The sequence below is a fragment of the Carlito syrichta genome, unplaced genomic scaffold, assembly GCF_000164805.1.
Source record: "Carlito syrichta isolate Samal-C Ts95f unplaced genomic scaffold, Tarsius_syrichta-2.0.1 Scaffold306555, whole genome shotgun sequence".
Lineage (NCBI taxonomy): Eukaryota > Metazoa > Chordata > Mammalia > Primates > Tarsiidae > Carlito > Carlito syrichta.
This window is the reverse complement of record NW_007250651.1, coordinates 93630-102047: the sequence shown is the minus strand read 5'-3', so window position 1 is coordinate 102047 and position 8418 is coordinate 93630. Positions and strand designations below refer to the sequence as shown.

General features: G+C 35.9%; 1 long non-coding RNA gene across 1 annotated transcript in view; it reads right to left on the bottom strand.

The window, feature by feature from the left end:
* Window positions 1–2593, bottom strand: part of LOC103265417 — a 10737-nt gene extending 8144 nt beyond the window's left edge. The window contains exon 1 of the long non-coding RNA XR_504634.2: window positions 2501–2593. This is a non-coding gene — a long non-coding RNA (uncharacterized LOC103265417). The remainder of the gene's footprint in view (window positions 1–2500) is intronic.
* Between the last annotated feature and the right edge of the window lie 5825 nt (window positions 2594–8418).

Sequence of the window (8418 nt, the reverse complement as noted above, 5' to 3'; positions counted from 1 at the left end):
CACACACACACACACACACACACACACACACACACACACACACAGACACACACACACAGATTATTTTTATATTAATGACTTTATAAATTATCCCTTAGAGACTGACGTGTTGCAAACATTATTCATTATTTTGTTTGTATTTCATCCTTTTCATTTTATATTTTATATCGTTTTTGTTTGGAACAGATAATTTTTTCCCTAGTCAAAATATTGGAACACTATATTCATGCTATGAATTAAGTCCCATTCACTTCCATACCCGCCCCTGTCTACTCCATAGCCACCTCCCTGTGGGTAACCATGTTCATCATTTATTGTGCAGTCTTCAGTGCTTATGTAATTACAAGCAAACACACATATACAATCTCGTTTCCTCCTCTTTCTTATAAAAAGTAGAATGTCATCTACAATATTCTTGAGGTTTTTTTTAAACCTAGAAAAACATCCTAGAGATCTTTCTATATCAAAAGAAGGGAGCTTCATCATTCTATTTTTACACCTGTATAGTATCTCATTGTGTGAATGTGATTCACCTGATTTCATCAAATTTATAGTGATAGATATTTGTTTTGTTTCCAGTTTTTCACTATTAAGTACAAAGTTGCAATACATATCCTTGTAACTATATTTTTATTTTGTATGTGACCAAATGCATGTAAAATCTATTTATTGAGGTAAAATTGCTGAGACAAAGGATAAGTGTATTTGTAGTTTTGATAAATATTGCCATAATTTTCTACATACTATTTTTCATTTTACTAGCAATGTTTAAAACTACCATTGTTGACCAAATTGTGAATTATTACCATATGATGAATTAAAAAAATGGTATTTCACTCTGGTTTTAATTTACATTTCACTTGTCATGAGAAAAAGTGTACAAATGGTTTAAGGACCATTTGTAATTATTTTATTATGTGACTATTTATTTATCCATTCATATCTATACTCAGTTTATCACTAAACTACTGTCTTTTTAGATCTATTATTAGAATTTTAATATATATTCAGGTACAATTCCTTTGTATTCTATATAAGTTGTCAATTTTAAAAGCAGATTATTATTATTCTTTTGATGTTTCTCATTTTTTCATATAAAACCTAAACTTTTTTATTATTCATTAACATTATTTATCTTTTATGTATTAGATTTTGAGTCATATTTATAAAGATCTTCTCTGTGATTTTATACAGACATTTGTCTATATTTTCTAGTTCTTTCAAAAATGTGCGTATTTGAATTTTATTTTAGTCTACTGCATAAAGCATGGCTCTAACACCATCCTTTTCCCAATAGCTACTGACATCATTTTTTTAAAGTATCCTTTTCCCACCAAATTGAGACATTTTCTAAATACTACATGTATCCTATTATGTTTCATTGGTCTGACTATTCAGTACTATACTATAGACTGTTTTTATCTTGGGTAAAGCTTGGTCCCCTTCACCTCTCTTTATCTTTAGAGATTTTCTGACTAATTTTGCTAGTGTATTTTTTATATAAATTTAAAAATCAATCCTAGGGTAGTGGGGGAGGGACCTGCAGACACTTTTTTCCTAGTCATGTGAACTTTATAAATTAACTTAGAGAAAATTGACCATTTTACGTTGTAAAATATTCTAAAGCAAGAAACTGCTAACACCATTTGCTCAGATCCACTTTGCTGTCTTTTAGTGTTTCTCTCCTATATAGTTTGCACATCTCTTACCATGGTGCTACAGTAAATATAAAATCAATACGTTTTTCTTATATATTCAAACTGATCATTATGTATATATATATGAAGAAATTGCATTTCTTATGCTTATTTATACTCTGTAACTGCATTCTTTATTTTTTGATAATAGTTTTTCATTTGATTCCCTTAGATTTCTCAGATATTTAATTATATAGTCTGGACATAATGGATTTACCATTTTCCTTCATATTTCTAATTTGTCCAAGACAATAGACATGGAAGGACCCCCCCCCCAAAAGGACTGTATATGAAGACTTACAGCAAAACTCCTAAGAAATCCCAGAAATATTTACAAGGAAGTCTCACAGAAGGTCAAAGTTACAGAGGGACAAGTCAGGGTAGGAGCCAATCAAGTTTTGAATTATTCCTAATTAATGAAAGACTTCCTTAGTACCCACATGCTGGTGTTGTGGCTTATAGAAGGAACCTAAAATAACCATCACAAATTCACCCTTAACAGTTTAGCACCCATATGCATCTCTTTAAGCTATACTCAATCTTCAAATAAAGAAGGAACATATAAACTGTCAACATTTTAATATTTATTGTCTTTGAGACCTAGTGCATAAATAATCTTTTCCAAACAATTCACGGATATTTGGGAGAAAGTAACTTCATTTGTTTTTACTCAAGAAATCTGTATTAGTCAGTGTTCTCCAGAGAGTTAGAAGCAAAACAATGAATTATGATAGATAGATACATACATACATACATACATACATACATACATAGATACATAGATAGAAAGGAACTTGGCTTACATAATATGGAGTCTGAGAAGTCCCACAATAGGCTGTCTGCAAGTTGGGGAACCCAAGAAGCCAGAAGCATGGCTCAATTCAGGTCCCAAAGCCTCAGAGTCGAGAAAGGTGATGGTGTAATTATCAGTCAAAGGTTGAAGGCTTAAGAATTGAAGGGACCTCTGGTATAAATCCTGGAGTCCCAGGGCCAGAGGAACTAGAGTTCTGGTATCCAAGAGCAGGAGCAAGAGAATGTTCCAGCTCCAGCAAAGAGAGAGAGAAAATTCTTTTCTCATTTTATTTTATTTTATTTTATTTTTTGTTCTATCTGGGCTCCCAACTAATTAGATGGTGCCCACTCACATTGAGACTACTGCATCCACCCACTCACAATCACTCTCCTCTGGAAATAGCTTCACAAAAGCATACAGAAGGAATGCTTTATTAGTTTCCTAGGTATTCCTTAATCCAGTCAAATCAACACCTAAAATAACCATCACAAGTCCATCCTTATCAATATAGCACCCATATGCATCTCTTTATAATATACTCAATTTCCAAATAAAGACGTATAACAAGTTCATAGTTCTGCCTAGGATAATACAACTATCTGAAGTACAACCAAAAAGGCAATAACCCCTTCCCCAGAAAAGGAGCTAGAGTCCTTGGGTGATGTTTACTCTACTTGTTACATCCCATAGCAAGAGTTATTATGATATAAATATTATGCAATAAAAATAACAATATTTAAACACTAATATAAAGTTAATATATGCTCTATGATAAAGAAATAAAAGAGGAACAAAACAAAAACATTTGCTTAATATATTTGTATATACCCATAAACACATTCTTAACAAAATGAGGAGGAAATGCTTATAACAATTAACATCGTTGTTTCTGTGACTGGTCATGTGGTCATAGCTGGTATTTACAACTACCTTCTTCTACTACCCATTCTGTATTCCCTTTGTCTTCAAAAAACATCTCAGCTGACCATGACTCATTACCTGAAAGAATGACTCAACCCTTCATTCTTGATGGAAATTGGGCCACTCTTGTCCTGCCTGGACTGAGTTGTAATTTCTCATTGACCTTAATCACAAGACATGATAAAACTAAGAGATATCCTAAAAGATTTCCTATAATCCAGACATACTCTTCCTTGCCTCCACTTTGAAGTAGTCGTCCAAGTTTCCTTTGGTGATCTGGATTAATTACCTCAGCCAACACCATCTCTTATTAGCCTGTTGACTCAGAAACATAAGTCCAAAGCAGTCAAGTGGCAATCTCAATTTCCAGTTCAGTGGGATCATTGTTGTGCATCCTGGTAGCAGCATTTCTCCCTGTGGAACTAAGACCTCTAGGCCAGCAGAGGATAAAATCTCAGGAACAGGAAACTACAGTTTTACTAATAAGTCACTAGGGGTAGTGATGAGTGGAGTCACTCCCGTTTCTACCCTTGATTCCCAAACCTGTCAATCCTGACTGTGGGATAAAGAGTACCATACATAGGACATTGATTTCAAACATATACACCTTCTAGAGAACCTTGTCTCTGCCCTAAAAAGTATTGTTGCCTAGCTGGCTCTGTAACTGCAATTTCAAAAGTCCATTTGACTATCAAGTCAGCAGCTTCAGCATGATGTAAAATGTGGTAAAATCAATGAATTTCATGAGCATGAGCTCACTGCCACAATTATTTAACTGTGAAGTGAATTCCTTGGTCAGAAATAATGTTGTATGAAATACTATGATGTGGTGGATACGGCATTCTGTAATTCCACAAATGCTTGTTTTGGCAGGAGCATTGCATGCAGGGAAAGCAAATCCATATTCAGAGTGTCTGTTCCAGTAAGTACAAAACACTGCCCCTTCCATAACAGAAGTGGTCCAACGTAATCAACCTCCCAGGTAGCTGGCTATTCATCCCAGGAAATGGTGCCATATTGGGAGCTCAGTGTTAATTTCGGCTGCTAGCAGCTTGAGCACACAGAGGTGACTGTAGCCAGGTTGTCCTTGGTGAGTAGAAGTCTATATTGCTGAACCCATGCATGATCTCCATCTTTGCCACTACAAACACTTTGCTCATGAGTCCTCTGGGCAATGACAAGGGTGGTTGGGAAAAGAGACTGTATAGTATCAATAGAACAGGTGATCTTATTCACTTAATTATTAAAGTCTATCTCTGCTTAAGACGCTCTTTGGTGAGCATTCACATGGGACACAAATACCTTCACACCTTTTTCCCATTCAGGAAGATCTATCTACATATCTCTTCCCCCAAGTTTTTTTGTCACCAATTTTCAAGTCATGTTTCTTTCAAATCCCTGACCATCAGGCTAAACCACTGGCTACAGCCTATGAATCAATACATAATTACATACTTGACCATATCTCCTTCTAAACACAGTGCACAACCAGGTACAATGCCTGAAGATCTACCTTTTGAGATTTCCCTTCACCATTATCCTTTCAGGGATGCCCCAGAAAGGGGCTGTAAGGCTGAAGCCATCCAATTTTGGGTGATCCTCGTTTGTTGTGCAGAACCATGTGTAAACCAGGTCTTTCTTACTCTTCACTTTCTCTGTCAACTCATCATAGTGTACTTCCCATAAGGCCATAGATTCGAGCTGGAAGAGAGAAGACAGTGTGGCAGGAATAGGGACCGGGATATTTGGACCAATTCTTCATGTAATTTTCTTATGCCTTCAGAATCTGCTCAATCTCAAACGCATACATACCACTTCCATTTTATGATGGAGTGCTGGGGTGTACCCACCCTTATTGCTTTTTCAGTCAAATAGCACTAAATATATGATAGGCAATTAGGCTACATGGTAATTTGTTGACCCATAGTCAAGTGTTTAGTTTCTACTAAGCAGGACAAGATCTGTCCCTCAGAAAAAGAGTAGTTACCTGCAGATGATGACCAGGCTCTGCTCCAAAATCCTAAGGGCCTCTGCAGTGAATCACTTATAGGCACCTGCCAGAGACTCCAGACAGCATCTCTATTTACCACACACAGCTCAAGCATTATTGTTTCTGTTGAATTATATGGTCCAAATGACAGAGCAGCTACCACAGAAGCCTGGACCTGTTGCTGAGCCTTCTCTTATTCTGCAAACCACTCAAAACTAACAGCTTCTCAAATCACTTGGTAGATGGAGCAGAGTAACACATTCAAATGGGAAACGTGTTGCCTCTTAAATCCAAATAGGTCCACTAGACATTATGCCTTTTGCTTGATTGTAGGAGTGGTCAGGTGCATCATCTTATCCTTTACCTCTGAAGGGATATCTTGACGTAGAACGCCTCTGAATTTGGGTCAGATTTATTTCCAACACTCTAACATACAAATATCTTATCAAGAAGTTTAGAGTAGCTGTGACTTAATGCTCACTAGGTCTAATCTGCATACAAATAATGTCATCAAAGTAATAGACCAGTGTGATATCATGTGGAAGGAAAAGGTAATCAAGATCCCTATGAACTAAACTGTCATAGGACTGGAGAGTTGACATACCCCTCAGGTAGTACTGTGAAGGTGGATTGCAGGCCTTGTAGTCTGAAAGTAAACTACTTCTAGTGGCCCTTATTAACAGGTATGGAGAAAAAGTCATTTGCCAGATCAATAGCTACATATCAGGTATCAGGAGATGTGTCCATTTTCTTAAATAATTAACCACATCTGGTATAGCAACTGCAATGGGAGTGACCAGTTGGTTAAGATTCCAATGATCCGCTATCATTGACCAGGGTCTATTTGTCTTCCGCAAAGGCCAAACAGGAGAGTTAAATGAGGATGTGAACAGAATTACCACTATACCTTTTAAGTCCTTAATAGTGGCATTAATTTCTGCAATACCTCTAGGTATATGGCATTGTTTTTGATTTACTATTTTCCTAGATGGAAGTAATGCTAATGGCTTCCACTGACCTTTCTCATAATAACCCTCACTCCACAGGTTATAGAAGCAAGGTGAGGATTCAGTCAGCTGCTAAGTAGATCTACTCCAATTATGCTTTCTGAAACTGGAGAAATAGCCACAGGATGAACTCAGGAACTTACTGGACCCACTGTGAGCTGGATCTGAGTTAAAACTCCAATGATCATCTGACCTTGATGAACCTCTACTCTAACTGAAGGGCCACAGTGACATTTTGGGTCTCCTAGAATTAATGTCAGTTCAGAGCAGTGTCTAATAATCCTGAAAGTTCTGATTATTTCCTCTTTCCTAATGCACAGTTGCCTTGGTAAAAAGCTCTAAGTCCCTATGGTGAAGGATGGGAGAAAGACTAATAGTATACGTTTTTGGTAGTGTACCAGGGTCCTTCTTGGAGTAGACCTGGACTTCCTTTAGTCATGGGGTTCTTGGCTCAAGTCTGGGAATAGAGGGAAGAACCATGGTTCTCTGTATGATTCAAGTTAGGCTTTTATTCACTTGACCTGAGAGTTTTCTGCTTATACAGTAAACTAAGAATTTGAGCAATTCTTAGTCAAGTAAGAATTTAGTAGGCATTCCATCTATTTCACTTCTAGAAACACTGTGATTAACTAGCCAATGCCATAGACCTACAGGAGTCAGACTATTCTGACTGTCTCATTTTGTCTCTGCTGTCCATTATGGTAACTACACCCACCTTGACTTTGACAGTTGAGTGCCACCGTTTGGCCTTTCCAATTATTCCCACTGTATTTAAATTTTCCATCTGAATGACTCTGGTTTCCACTGTAAGGTCTGGCCTACAGAGAAGAGCAATTATGGAGCTCTTCAGGAATTCTGTGGTTCCCCACACAAATCTCTTTCTCGTCATCTATTTTCTTATTTATTTTAGTGTCTAGTTGATCTGTCAAAAATTAGAGAAGTGTAATAAATCCTCCCAAATCTGATATGTTTCTATGTATATCTCTTGTTTCCTCAGTTGGAACTGCATCTATTTTGGCATTTTGTTTTTCAGCACATAACAGGCTTATGAGGATTACAGCTTTCATGAAAAAATACTCCTTGTACTGTATCTATGCTTTCTGCCTTGAATTTTACTTTGTCTCATATTAATGTTGTCATCTCTACCTTTATATAGTTTGAATTTTTCCAGTTAACTTTGCATATTACTTTCTTTTTAACATTTTGAATTGTTTTATTTTAGTTATCAGTCGTAGGCAGCAAATAGTTGGGCTTTGTTTTATGGCCCATCTGTGAGTGTCTAAATTTTAGTATAGAAGCTTGACTCATTTGCATTTATTGTCAGAATTGATATGCTTATTATATTTGGCAGTGTTCTTTCTGCTTGTTATTTTTACATGCTTTATTGGGGTTTCATTTGCTTTTTCTCATTTGCTATATGGCTTATGTTTTATTTGACTTTATCTTTTCCCCTCTTTAAAGTGGTGTACATTTTCTATAAAATTTTCCTCATGGTTATATCTTAAATTTTCAAAAATGTTGTTCAGCTTACAGTCCTTTATCCACCAAAGTTAAGAATACTATAGTAAACTCTGATATCCTTCTACACAACAAGACCAATTTGGCACTTTTACATTCTGCTGCTTCCTATTTCTCAACATTCTAGTACTTAACTTTATAATATATATGCTCAGAACCAAATAATTATAATTTTTAAATATTTTAATATTAATTCAATCTCTTCAAGAAGAAAGCTTTGATATTGGCACTCAATTTTGTAACCAAATGTTTCACAATTTTATAAGCAATTTTATTGCAACTTGTTTCAATGATCATCACCTGTAATTGCAAACCATGCCTATCTCATTCTTGAATTACTGATTCTGATTTTTCTTCTAGCTATATGAAGCCCATAGTTAAGTCATGATTTTAAGGTATTTTAGAAAATAAATTAAAACATCTTGTGTGTGTGTGTGTGAGGGAGGCTTACATGCACTAAATAGCGTAACGAGTTGAATATAAGTTAGATAA